Source organism: Prionailurus viverrinus, chromosome B2 (assembly GCF_022837055.1).
Source record: "Prionailurus viverrinus isolate Anna chromosome B2, UM_Priviv_1.0, whole genome shotgun sequence".
In the NCBI taxonomy this organism is placed as follows: Eukaryota; Metazoa; Chordata; class Mammalia; order Carnivora; family Felidae; genus Prionailurus; species Prionailurus viverrinus.
The window spans coordinates 52,203,902-52,218,365 of NC_062565.1; positions in this window are offsets into that span (position 1 = coordinate 52,203,902).

The window sequence follows — 14,464 nt, forward strand, 5'->3', positions numbered from 1 at the left end:
TCTTTATTTTCCCCGATCAGCATATGAAATGGAAAAACGAATGTGCTACAGAGAGCAGATAGCTCTATTATAATGAGAGGTCATTTAGTCTTGATGGTTATTTTTTGCTACTAATAAACTTGATGTCGCAGTTCCATGAAATGAGAATGAAAAGGTTACAGCCCGAGAATGTTAGTGGAATTAGAGGTGCCATGTTCATCTTTATTTAGTTTTTTTTTAATAGGCTACTAAGTAGATGCTTGGAAGAGAAGTCTCAACTCTGCATTCAAATGTATACGTATAAGTGAAATAAGTTTGCCTAAACACGCTTGTGATTTCAGCTTATGTTTGGGCATGCCCAGAAGCATGGAAGGTGCTCTAACACTGTTTCTTCCTGGTCAGGTTGCCAATTCACCTCAACACCTCTGCACCAGGTAGGTAGGGTTACTGATAAACTAGGTCAGCTTTGGTGGTGCTCAGCAAACAGAGCGACGTAGGCTTGAACATGCAGGAGTCAGGTCAGAGCAGGGGGTTACTGGAGGGCAGTTCACTAGCCAAGCAGGCTGCTCTTCCGGTTTGTTTGGCCAGCACAGTGGGTTTTTGTTGCTGCCATTTTGTTTGTAGAAATCTGTTTTCAATTCATACGAGTACCTTTAGCAGGGAGTCAACTCTTCAGTTAGATACACACCCCTATCTTGCCAACATTTTTACCCCAGCCACTTCATGCCATTGCACAGCCTACCTCACCCCTGGGGCATTTGAGTTTTCAATACTTGAAGTCTGACAGAGAGAGTTATAAGGGGGAAAAAAAGTATTTGTTTGAAAAGAACAATTATTTAAGCGCACATCCTAAACAATTGTGGTAAAAAATTTTAAGAACTGAAAACATCCCATATAAATCTATTTATATAATCATCACAACATATTAAACATCAAAAGTTTTAGTAAATTTAAAACCGACCAAATTCATGTGAACTAGATTTAAGCCAGAAATCCTTCAGAGAGCGAGCCACATCTCTGCATGGGGATGATTAAGTGTCTTCATTTACTGCTTCCATCACTTACTGTCATTCCTTGTCTATCGTCCTTTGAAAGGATGCCTTGGGAGACATTAGACTCTTCCCCATGACTCAGCATCAAATAGTGATCATTTCTAGTAAGGCTTTGCTCTCCCCTTTACATATTGTTGTCACTTCCCTTCTCTGAGCCCTTCCCTGGGTTCTTTTCTTGGAGGCATATGGCTCGCATTCCTTCATACTTCCCCTTCTCTGGCTGGCTGCTCTCACTGCTTCTTCAGTCAAAAGGCTTTCTCTTCTCATCCTGCTCACACTTCTGTCTTCACACACCTTTTCTGCTGTGTCTGTCACTTCCTGTCCCTGAGTTCACTCTCCGCAGCTGCCCTCTAGCTGTGTGGACTGGCACTAAGGCCCTCATCTTCACTCTCTACACCACGGAAAGGCTCTTTACCCATCTCTCTAGCTGGACAGCCCGTTCCCTCCTCTTTCAGCCTCTAGGAATACAAAACAAGCTGATATTTTCAGTCCTAGAAGCGGTCCTGTGACTGGGAAGAACAGAAGAGCAAATACAATGCATAGGGGTAATGGAGTGAATAGCAACATATAGCCTCTGTGTACAAGGAGCCTCGTGCATCACAGTCCAGTTGAAAATTCTGAAAATTTCCAGTTCCATGTATTTCATAAACTTAGTTGCCATTTTACAGGAAAAAGTAATGTGACTAAGTGGAGGACAAAATGTCTCTTGATTCTTGTACGTAAACAGTCTGCATTTCCTGGTTCCTTGGTTCTACAGTGCTCATAGTTTGTAATAGGTAATGCACTATTCCTAAATTGTTAAGAAGAGATGCTTACTCAAGATTATAATCATTTCATTAGCTGAAATATTTTTAAGCCTTGACTGTTCCTTTTATTTATTAATTTCTTTCGCATTGAGATCACATTGCTTCGTCCGGTACAGTCATAGTCTCCACATTTTTTTTTTCACTAGACTACAGCACAAAACTACATTCGCGTTAAAAGAATTTCAGATTGTGTTTATAATTCTGAGAATAAATAAAGAATACACATTGGCTAGTATCTACGAACCTCAGATGAATGACTTAGAACATGTTTATGTCTTCATCTAATTTTTATACTTTTGTTTATTTCTGGGTGGCTGTGTCTCAACCCAGAATCATCTGTAGCTTAACATAGTAACCAAGAGAGAAGTAAAGAAATTGCTCTGCAAATCCCAGGCAACCTCATTTATCCTGAATAACCCCCCCACCACCACCACCAAAGCACACCCCATTGTGTGTAACCTTATATTTATAACCTTCCCACAATTGTTCCCTTGGGTTAGCTCAGTGGCTCAATGTAGGAGGGTGTGCAGAGAACCTGCCACACCCTCCACACATGCCACACATGGCTGCAGTGTCAACATTATAACACCAGATGGCACTCTTAGTAATTTATAGCTGGTCAGTCTTGGCCACATAAGGTCCCTAGAAGAAACTCCAAAACAGGAATACCTGACTGGCTCAGTTGGTAGAGTGTGTGACCCTGGATCTCAGAGTCATGAGTTTGAGCCCATGTTGGGGGTAGAGCCTATTTATAGTAAAAGAGAATTAAAAGAAAAAAGAAATCCTGAAACATCCTGTTATCCTACTATTCCTTTAAAAAACAAATCACAAAACATATACATTTATAATTGCTTTATGGTATTAAATATCCATCAAAAACTACCTATTCATTTGGAATAGAACACCATGTTCTACAACCACCATATTTATCAGTTTCTCCTAATGTACTGTTTTAACCAATGATGTTGTCCCCATGAATTCTTTTGTAACTTACATTATCCACTCACATCTCCCACATTTCCCTTTGTTTGGATGTCTGTATCTCTCTGTATCTCTCTGTTATGCTTTCCAGCATTATTCCATATGTACATAGTAGGAACACTGCTAGAACTGCTTTTAAGTTGACAGAATTGAGCTATCTTCTCACATTCCTTGAGGTAATGCATTTCCTCTAAACTCTTTCTTTCTTACAACTCTGCTGTCTCCCTCTACCTTCATTCCACAGCTAATATTTAATTAAACTGAGCCCAACTGATTATAAAACAATCATTCCTTTCCTCTTTCTACACTTGAATGGTCCAATCAGCAGAATGTTTTCAGGGAGATTCCCAACTGACTAGGACAAGCCTGGGCCGTTTAATGGCCTTATTGAGAACACAATGAGATAATTGTTTAATAAGCCTACCACTGGGCAATCAAAAGCTGTCAATCAACTTGGCTTTCATAGACAATATTGAAATCTACTTTCTTAAACTCTCTAAATATTAACCAATATAAATGACCTACTCTAAAATAATGTCATCTCCAAGAGGCCAAGCTGTGAGAGTAACACCAGACTTTCCCAGGCCTTACACATCCAGGAAACATATGATAATGAACACAGAGCAGTAGAGGGGAATGGCTGTTTACATTCATACCATTACTGTATACTCAAAGATTAATTGCTCTGATGGTGGTTCATAGCACTTGAATACAAAGATCAAGTTATAGCAAACAAACATGGACATTGGTAGCTGAAGACACACATTGACTTGTGCCTTTGCATGAAGACTGACTTGTTCTTTACACACAGGTTGAGAGGAGAAGAAAGATGCACAGACATAAACAATAGACTAATGAAGAAAAGTCAGTTTTAAGAGGTTGTAAGATTGCCTCTTTCTTTCATCCCCTCTCTGTTTCAGGGTTGTCAGAAGAAGAATAACCTCAAATATTCAATTTATAGGATAGGGTGTTCTTAGATCTCAGGGGATGTCACTGTTTGTTTTGGCTGACACTCAGTAGCTAATTGGTCTTAAACAATTTGGTAAGGGCATAAACAGAGACCTTCTTTCCTTGACATTTCCTCTGAGGCTCCATAGGACCCAAACTTTCTGAAAATTTTTGAAAAAATTGACACCAGTTTTAGATTCTAAGATCTGAGTGCTGAATGCCTTCTTTTTTTCCCATTTGCATTGATCTGTGCTTAAAAATTGTATCTGGGGCACCTGGGTGGCTCAGTCGGTTGAGTGTCTGACTTTGGCTCAGGCCATGATCTTGTGGTGTGTGGGTATGAGCCCCGCGTCAGGCTCTGTGCTGACAGCTCAGAGCCTGGAGACTGCTTTGGATTCTGTGTCTCCCTCTCTCTCTGCCCCTCCCCCACTCACTCTATCGCTCTCTGTCTCTCAAAAATAAACAAAAAAATTTAATTGTATCTGACTTATGTTATTGAATGTGATAATAATAATAATGGCTGACAATTATTGGTGGCTTCCTTATGCTAAACATTTAGCCTCAGTATTTTAAGTAAGTTATCTCGTTGAATCTTTACAAAAACCTTGACTTGATGATCTCTGTTTTACGGTTGACAAAACTGAGACTGACATAGTTAAGTGAATAATAGATTAAACATAGTATGTCTCAACATTTTCTAATAAGTTAGATGAAATACCTTCAGGATGGAGAGTTTAAGCTCTGATGGATTTACAAAGACAAAGAAGAACACAAGCCTAATTTGGGAGAGAAAATACAGAAGGCTGATTCTCTGAAAAGATAACTTTCACAGAAACAGACACTCTGAACCCACAGCATACAGAAGGCCATTTTAATTTTCTGAAATGTAGAGAAGTAACTTTCTTTTGTTTCATTTTGATAACCATGGATCTCAGCTAAAAATTAAAATACATTTCATCATGGCCAAATAGTCACACAAATACATGCATATTCATGAAAATATTCTCATTACGGAATACACATTCTTACTACATGTGATAAAGTCTGATATTTCTTGTTGATTCTGTTTTTTTCCAGTGCTGCTAGAGGCCTTTAAATTGATTTCACAAACTATCAATTGGTTATAACCTGCATTTGAGAAACAAGCTGGTTTTGCACCAAAAGGTAAATAACATCAAGATCTAAATAGCTATAACGAGTTACATTACACTTCACTACACTCTGATATCCTCTCCTACATGTGATTTATTTGTGATAGAAATGAAGAAAATTCTCTATCATGTTTGTTGACTACACTTCTGAACTGGTTGTGAATTTCCCTGTGGAAATATTGGAATGTCATCATGCGTTTCTTTTGGTAATGAGCAGCACTGCACTACAAAGTCTGGCTGCTGACAACTGAACGATAGATTCAAGAGACAGACAGAATTCAAACATTAGAATAGCAAGAGAAAGAGGAGAATAGAAAAGAAAAAAAAGTGGAGGTGTAGGTTGAGGAAAACAGCATCAAGAGTTACACATGAGTTTCAAACTTGGACCCACAGAGGCTTTGATGGTATAGACGAGTGAGAAGAAAGGAGAAGGCAGCACTAGCCCAGGAGGGACAGTGGGTGACAGGAGGGACAGTGGGAGGGACAGGTGAACAATAGATTACTCAGAGGTATGGCTAATTTGGGATTGATTCTGATGAGTATCCAGAAATGGAATCCAAGGGATCACTGCTGACGGACCCCAGCAGAGGGAGACTCTAGATAGTGGCCATGTTCAATGTTAGACAAACAATGAAATTGTGGATCTGAAATAGTGTTTCAAGGTATAGTACACATAAGAATTACCTGGGTGGATTTGTTTAAATTCATATTCCTGGGTGGTGTTCCCATAAACTCTGATTATGTAGAAGATTCCTTGCATTTTAACAAGGCCCTAGCCCATCCATGCCTGGAGAAATGCTGTATTCAGAACAGGATCTAAATGGAAAAAGGAAAATGATGACAGTAGACCCAAAATAAGAATTTGGAAGATTCTGTAAGTTTTTGAAAACACTAAATTTCAGTGGAATCTCATTTTCTCAAGGCTTACGAGGCAGATAGGATACCAAATCTTGAGTTGCAAGCCTGATCTTACAGAATGATGCCTCAAAGCCCAAGAATACCTTACCTGCCATGAAGATAAAACTGGCTCAGAAACTCAAACTACTGTGCTGGGTGATAGATATGATTGTATGGGACTGGATCCTGTAGAAACATAAATCTTATGAGAACCAAAAAGAATGACTTCTTGGGGCACGGTATAAAATTTAGGGAAAATACTAGACTATAACTGAGTAGAAGTAGGACAAAAGCAGGTCTCTCTGAGGCCGGAAGAGGAGGACATCAGACAGAACTAGGGTTTTCTAGGATAACAAAAGTGCCATGATAGACTGTTACTCATATTGTCATTTCTCACCTCTCTATGATTTGCCTCTTTTAATCTTCATTTCAAAATTATCAACGATCACCGTCAACAAATGCACACTGAATGCTTGGTTTTACTCTATTACTTAGTGGGGCTAGGTAGCTAAAATTTAGTATGTATCTTAGGTTGCACTTAACCACAAAGCCCTTATAGGATTACTAGTAGATAGCATGAGATTTGGAGTCAGACTTGGGTTTGAATTCTCACTCATCTGTTTTCAATTATTTGACCATGGACAAATTACTTGACCTGGACAGGTCCTAATTTTTATGTATGTAAATTTGGAATAATAATATCACATATTCAGGCCATATGGCAAGAATTAAATGAGACAAGGCATGTATTTTGCACATTGTTCTTCTTATATGAAGAGCTCAATAAAGATTATCCATGATCATTACGTATTATCTGTGAGAATATTTTTACAAGCAATCTGAGACTAAAGTAGAAAGTAATCACAATTTACTGAATACCTGTTCTGTCTGGCACTATATTTGGTACTCAATATATATAATGTCTACTTCTCACAGTAACACGGCAAGGCAAATGTATTAATTACATCTTTCAGATGAATAAATAAAGACTTAAAAGATTAGTAACAGAAAGCCACAGCACTAGTAGTGAGTTGTCCTAGATGCTTTACCGTCAACATCTACCTCTAAGCTTGACATTTTCTTATTAAGTCATACTGTTGCCTTTACTGCTTTTCCAATATGATGCCATCTCGTTTGTCTTGGTCCTTACTCAGATATCTACGTGCTCTGAGGCACTAGTAGAGAAAAATTCACTATCATTCCTGTCTGTAAGTGGGATAAGGTATAAAGGGAGAAAGTGCCTTCTCTTTTTCTGGCTTCCCCAAAGGTAAATCCAGAATACAGATCAGGCATTTTGTAAGAATGAGAATGTGTCAACAAAAACTGCTAAATGGTTAAGGATTGAAAGTTATTTCCATAAATTCAATACTGCATTACTTAAGCATGAAAGTGTGGACAACAGTGATACAATTAGAAAGGATCTCTGCAGGTGGATGAATTTCTGAGAGGAGTTATCATCTGAATTGCCCCACCTACTCTACCCGGGTTTTGTTGGCATTACTGCCAAAACAAAAACGAAAGCAAACAAAAACAGCAACACCTTATCTGTCTCCTTGTGGGAAAGAGGGGTCAGAACTTCAAATCCAGTCTTAGGAAAGTTTGGTCTACCTGATGGAGAGTATGTGGAGTTCGTGTGATCATAACCTACTTAAGTGGGATTTGGGAATCCACTCTCCTGGTCATTGGAGCACAATATGGGAGCCAAGATTTTCTTTTCTCTTTTCAAGTTCTTCTCTACATGACTGAACAAGTGACCTGGGTGTGGTTTTGATGATTATTTCTAGAGTCTGAAGCCAAGAGAGACGTGTAGCATTGCAGCTTGCCTTTCTGGCCTGCTTCAAAAGAAATGAGGGAGACGTGCCAATTTCATTGAGTTTTAGTTCAAGGATTCTTGCACAACAACCCATTACAAATGTCTGCCTCTTTTTAAAAGACCATCATTTATAGAATATGGCTTCATGTTAATGTCAGTAGTTCCATAAACTTAGGAAAACTAAACGTATTTTCTACAAAGTGTTTTGGAAATTAAGGAATGGGAATTTTTAAAGGACAACATTTTTAGGTCATGCAGAGTTCTAAACATTTTTTAAGGAAGAAGATACTCCACCGTTGAACATTCTTATCTCCTATGTATCTTTGCTTTGAATTGATATTTGTCAGATATTTTCATCACGGGATTGTCTGCCAATCTAATGCTAGGAACAAGTAACTTTCATATGTGGATGACAAAGTGTCCTATTATTCTTTTATGAGTAAGTGAAACCATAGCAGGTTATCAATTCACCATACAATTGTGCCTTTTCTCCTTTCCGCTCAGTACCAAACTGAACCTAGCACACTAATAGAAAGCAGCAACTACATTAAACTCCTTCAAAGCTTTTTTGCATCCCTTGAATCAAAACTCTGCTTTTCACAAGCTGAGTAGGGTGATTGTGGCTGGCACAAAATTGATGTATTGAAGGCTGAAGTTCTTTTTCCATAACACAAACCCAGCATGTATAGCTGTGGCTGAGCCTCCATTACTCTCCCTGCTGAGGTGTCTTCAACCAAATTCACAGGGGACCTCCTTCAGCACTTTTGAGTTTCCACATGCATATGATTTTTAAACTTTCATCCCTGATTGTCAGAAAAGTATTTCTACCAGTTATGGACACTTGCCCTTCAAACACACAAACAAAATGAGCTGTAGCATTTTGCCTGAGGAAAACGTTCTGCTGAAAAAAACATCTGCTGAACTGTAACACTTTTCATTCCCACTGACTTAAGTCAGAACACACATTGTCCACCTACCTCAGGCCTAATAGTTGTGAGCTGTCTTAGCAGTGTTTGCCAATCCCAACATACCACTTATGATGAACAGTGACCTCAGGAGAGAATTACATGACACCGAACAAATAATGCCTATTTGTAAAATGGTTTAAACAAGTATTTACATGAGAGATTCTTGACCCAGAGGCTTTTGGACTATGTGGATTCATTCCTTTTAGGGCAAGTAATTACTTTTCAAGATGAGCGTTATTAGAGGAGATCTGCAAAGGCATGTTAAGAGTTTTATCTCCAATTCATCAGGACCGGTCCTTCCTCAGTTGCATCAAGTGATTCTTCTCTCCTGGAATGCTTTATCCAGTTCACAGGGAGCTTACTTTCCTTGTCCAGATGCTGTCAGGCAGTTGTATATGCACTTGAAAATATGCTCCAAGGACAACATGTGAGAAAAATGGAAATCCTTGGTTCAATAGTGTATTCAGTTAATACACTGTAAGTTGTGGCCTTTTGATTAGCTAATGTTTCTAAAGAGGGTAGAAGGTATCATATTTTATGTAAGTGCATTGGATAGAAAACTGCAAAGTGGAATAGATTGGGATTTTTAGAGTTAGAAATATGTGTTAGAAATCTCCGGTTTTGCCCTGGGTCTCCATTTATCAGTTGCGTGGCCTTGGATAGCCACATAACATCTTGAAGTTTAATGTTTCTTTTCTGTCAAGTGCAATTTATAATAAATTTCATTTACCTCATAGAATTATTACGGATAACCCATGATATAATGTTTCTAAAACAGTTAGAAACAGCAAGGTTCCATAATTATTGGTAGGGTCAAACTCTTCATTTTAGACATGAGAAAAATAAAGCCCAGAAAACTTGGTGGCAGAGCTGGTACTAATATCTGAGACTCTTAACGAAATTGATGTAACAGATGAATATATGTTTCCTAATCTAGACTTCAAGGTGATTATACACTATTAGATTTTTCTCTCAATAAATAATTCACTGAATATATTATTATATATTACCAACATAAAAGAGAATGTGGTCCCATGGTTGTCCCCTGAAGGGACGACCAAGTGTGAATGACAGATCTGCAGAACTGGGGTGTGGGTTATAAGAACATATAGCTGCTCATATAGCTCATATAGCTCATATAGCTGCTCATATAACTGAATGATATTACCAGAGAGTGATAGTTTTCATTAATCTGAGAATGACTACCCAGCCAATTCTTTGGGTTGGGGGAGTCTATAGATCCCTGGAAGTTCCCTCTCACACAGGACTTATTGGTTAGCCTACCAGAGGAAGAGAATCACTCAGTGTTATATCTGAGGAGACAGGGTCAAGAAAGCTTACACAACTTTAAGGATCGCAGGTAGTATTTTTAATGTTTGGGGAGTATCTATAAATAATCCTTCCTACTGAAGTGTAATCTGCCACTAAGTGACCGTCTGGCACTTGAAAATTAGTTAAACATTTCCTAACTTCATTTTCCTCAGCTGCAAAGTGAGGACAATAATTTTCCTACCTGCCTTCTAGGGTTTCTTGAGACTTGAATGAAATAATAATTGTGAAAGTGCTTTAGACACTATAATGTGCTATAAATTTAAGGAGAATTTTTATACTGAAGTACTTTTGTTGTTAGGAAATTTCACCTTCTCACTTAATGTTTTATTTTTCACTAAAAATAGCCAAAATATCTCTGCTGGGATATTTTCTTTTAATATCCTTTCCGAACAGTTTCTCTACTTTTGAAGAAGAGTTTCTCTACTTTTCTTAAAATAACTTTCAATTTCAATGGAAAGTTTTCATATTACCGAGAGGAGAGGCCTCCAGAATGAAAGATTATGATGTTAATATTTCTATTGATTTTATCCTACTAACAGGAAGGATTACAGTCTCTAGGGAATACTTGTGAGATGACCTAAAGTGTAAATTATTTTCAATAGTCTATATTAAAAGTTACTTATTGAAATACTAGTGGCAAGGTGTGGAGAGCTGTGTTTCTGCATGAATATATCTGAGGAAGTGGAAAATGTCCATGGAAAGTGAAAAAAATGATTAAAATTACTGGCCATGCTTAGAGAACATATTTCCTTTTGTAAAGTTTATATAGATAGGGGTTCCTGCCAAGGCCAGTAGACAACTCACCAACCACACCCTCCACCTTGTGCTCAATGGCAGTAAGCATGATGTCCATGTACCAAATGTCAAATTGGTGTTTCATCAAAAATGATTATCAAGCCACATGATTATTTTATTCCCTTCTTTCTTTAACACAATGAATTCCAACTCTAAGGGTTGTTTCATTTACTCATTCAACAAATATCTACCACACAAACACTGTATATCTATTTTCTCAAGAAGCTTAGAATTTAATAGAGGAGCCATCTAAAACCTTATATGTGGATTAAACAAATATCAGAAAAGAATTACAAAGTAATGAAATGGGTTAAAATAAGCAGAAGTATTTAGAGGTGGTAGCACTTGAGTTGAGCCTTTAAAGGTTGAAGACAACCCTAATTAGTAAAGAAAAAGGAAAATAATACAGATGTCTGGCAAAACAAATATAAAGGTATAAAAAGGGAGGAGGATATTGTGTCATTCATGAGCAAATACTAATCTTGTTTACCTAGAGCACAAAATAATATGGAACAGAATAAGGGCCTAATTAGGTGTGGAAGATTTTTAATATAAACCTATATCAATTTGCACTTGAACTGGAATAAATTGGAGAGCCACTATTAAACCATAATGTTAAGATAACTAAATGATAGCATTTGCAAAGATCAGAGGGATTCATCTATCAGTACTGATAGGCTTGGTCCTGATCTCTATTTCCACAGTGGAGAGATGTTACGTGACTGTGAGTGGGATGGAAAAATAGACAATTTTACAATGAGGAGCCTAATCCGCACCCTATGTGTTTGATGGAAGCCCTGAGCTCCCCATTGTCATCTGGGGAAAGTGAATTGAAAGACAGTGAAGCAATAGCCTGCTTCAGCTCAATGTATTTGTCAGATAAGGGACATGAAAATAACCCAGAAGGAGAAAAAAAATCCTTTATTTCAAAAACAGGTATTCTCAAAGAGAAGGAAGTAGAAGTGGGGGTATAGAAGGAGGTCATATTTATAACAAGTTTTTTAGAAAATAAAAACCATACCCTGCTGTTTCTCTCACTCCCACCCTATTCCATTTGAGAATAACTGATATAAACAAAAGCTTTTATACCAGAAAGCTCCATGCAGCTCCAGTCACAATACCAGAAAGATATATCAAAGCGGAAAGAAGATAACTTCTAGAGAAGGACAAATAATATGAGCTAAGGGGACCAAAAGGATCAGAAAGCTTCAATGTCAAAAAATGAAGGGTCAAAAAATGTACTAGTTAATGCTAAAATTCTAAAGGGCACGGATAATCTGCCTGAATACAAGAATCAATACCTGGAGTACTCTTTTTTTTTTTATTAAAAACTTTTTAATGTTTTATTTATTTTTGAGACAGAGGCAGAGCATGAGCAGGGGAGGGGCAGATAGAGAGCAAGACACAGAATCGGAAGCAGGCTCCAGGCTCTGAGCTGTCAGCACAGAGCCCAACATGGGGCTCGAACTCATGAACAGCAAATCATGACCTGAGCCAAAGTTAGACTCTCAACCGACTGAGCCACCCAGATGCCCAATACCTGGTTTAAAAAGGAAGGATTAGGGGGGCACCTGGGTGGGTCAGTTAGGCATCCGACTTTAGCTCAGGTCATGATCTCATGGTTCGGGAGGTCAAGCCCCACATTGGGCTCTCTGCTGTCAGCACAGAGCCCGCTTTGGATCTTCTGTCCCCCTATCTTTCTGCCTTTCCCCTGCGTTCACTCTCTCTCAAAAATAAACATTAAAAAAAGGAAAGATTAGGATAATTTTAAAAAGGATTATTCCAGACAGTTCTCTACACCCTCATAGTTGCATAGACTGACAACATTAAGAGGCTTAGGAAGAATATTAAATAAAAATGTGTAGTTGACACAGCTATAAACCACTATTAATCAAAGCTAAGATGTTTTTGGTGAGAAATGGAGCCATAACCTTCACTGTTAATAGAAGGAGGTTACGAAAGATTTTTTTTTTCAGTAAGAAGAAGAAGAAAAAAAAGATTATTATGTGCTTATTGAATATTAGGCACTCAGTTCTGCTAGGAGTCATTTCATTTATTCTTCATAGTAACTCTGTTGCAGATATGAAATACAGATGTGAAAATAAGAAATTTATTCAAGTCAACTTGGGCATGTAGAAACATATCCAGGGTCTGTCTACAGATGTCAGTGCTCATATTTTTCTGTGATGTCACAAGTACTTAGTCAACAAATATTTACTGAGTGCCTACTACGTGTCAGGCACTGGAGACACACTGCTGAACAAGGCAACAGTCTCCCTCTCATCATGAGGTCTAGACAGACAAGCAAATCTATAATAAAGCAGGAGAGAAAACTGCTGTGAAGAAAAATAAAGGAAACAGAGCAACAAGGTTAAGGGCAGGTATTCTATAAAAGAGCTAATCAAGCAAGGCATCAATGAGCAAGTGATATTGTAGAGAATATTTGAGTGAAATGAGACAGGGGCACCTGGGTGGCTCTGTCACTTAAGTGTCCAACCTTGGTTCTGGTCATGATCTCCCGGTTCATGAGGTTGAGCCCTGCATGGGGCTCTTTGCTGTCAGTACAGAGCCCCCTTCACAATCTCTATCTCCCTCTCTCTCTGCCTCTCCCCTGCTCCTTTGCACTCTCTCTCTCTTTCTCCCAAATAAATAAACATTAAAAAAAAAAAAGAAAAAAAAAAGAAATGAGGCAGTGCAATGAGGACTCTGCTAAAAGTGAATCCCAGACAGAGGAACACAAAGTGCAAAGACAGGGAAGCTAGAAAGAGGTTGACATCTTTAAAAAACAACAAGACAGGGTGACTAGAGCAGAGGGTTGTAAAAAGTAAAAGTTCTTCCACAGCATCAGTATTCAGATGGTAGTTGAAGCCACGTGTTTGATCATGTAGAGAGGGAGAAACTCAATATTTAAAGAACAAGCAAAGGAAGGTAAACTGGAAACAGGTTGAAAAAATAGAGACGTCCAAGTAAAATCTACAGAGGGTGACGGAACTAATGGAAGAAAAAGGGACAGAGTATTGCAGGAGGGACAAGACAAATCCTGTCAAATGCAGCTGAAAGGTAGATGAAGATCAAAAGATGTCCATTGTATCGATCAACATGGAAATCATTATTTTGGTGATTTTATAGCAATCCAATGGAGGAAACATAGCATTTTCAATAAATCGTGATGGGGTAATTGGTCATTCCTAGGCAAAATTATGGAATTGACCTAAACTCACATCTTCTAAAAAAAATTAACTCAAAATGGATCATGAACTTACATATAAAACACAAAACTATGAAACTTTTAGAAAAAGAAACTAACAGAAGGAACTTGGGGGGATCTAGGGAAGCAGAGTTGTCAGACTGTAAAATCATAATACAGAAAAGGAAAAAGTGATAAAGTAGACATTACTGAAATTAAGCACTTTTGATATGTGAAAGATCCTATTAACAGGATGAAAAGACAAACTACACACTGGAAGAAAATATTAGCATATAACACATCTGACAAAGTTCTTTGCTGAAGAAGGTCATCGCGAGGATGTAACTACCCATTTTACCCAGGAGCTGGACCCAAGCAATTGGAAGTTCCTCTCTCTCTCCCCTGTCCTCAGAAAGTACATTCTGCCCACATTTTGGCAATGGGAGCCATTCTAAGGACACAGTCTTGAGAGAGCAATGTGTTGTTGAGGCTATCTGGATGACATATGTGACTAAATGCTGTTAAGGTCTCTATTTAAATTTCTAAGATTCGGGC